The sequence below is a fragment of the Arachis ipaensis genome, chromosome B08, assembly GCF_000816755.2.
Source record: "Arachis ipaensis cultivar K30076 chromosome B08, Araip1.1, whole genome shotgun sequence".
Lineage (NCBI taxonomy): Eukaryota > Viridiplantae > Streptophyta > Magnoliopsida > Fabales > Fabaceae > Arachis > Arachis ipaensis.
The window spans coordinates 37,293,143-37,293,484 of NC_029792.2; the positions used below are offsets into that span (position 1 = coordinate 37,293,143).

Genomic DNA, 342 nt, shown 5'->3' on the forward strand with positions numbered 1-342 from the left:
CATAAATAACAAAAAAAAAAAAAAAAACCAACTCCAGCTCCGTTACATTCCTGACCCACCCGTTTTCTTTCTCCCCTCGTCCATTCACCCAAATCCATGATTCTAATTCCTCTGATCTCTGAAATCTGAATCGGACCCAACCTAACCCAAATTTCCACCACACAGTAACACGCATGAACGAATGATGAAGCAGCAATAAGCCACAGATTATGATATCGGGTTGCAATTGAATCTCTCTCCCAAGTCCCAATCCGCAAACCCTAATTTTACCCGGATTATCCGATCGGACTCTTACTACAATCCGAACACTGCAACCTCCTCCTTCCCACCCCCGCATTTTCC

General features: G+C 44.2%; 1 protein-coding gene across 2 annotated transcripts in view; it reads left to right on the plus strand.

Annotated features, from left to right (window-relative positions):
- LOC107613340 (zinc finger BED domain-containing protein RICESLEEPER 1) overlaps positions 7-342 on the plus strand; it is a 4,384-nt gene continuing 4,048 nt past the window's right edge. For both annotated transcript variants that reach the window (XM_016315301.2, XM_016315300.2), the window contains exon 1: positions 7-341. The gene's annotated coding sequence lies outside the window, so the exon portion shown is untranslated. The remainder of the gene's footprint in view (position 342) is intronic.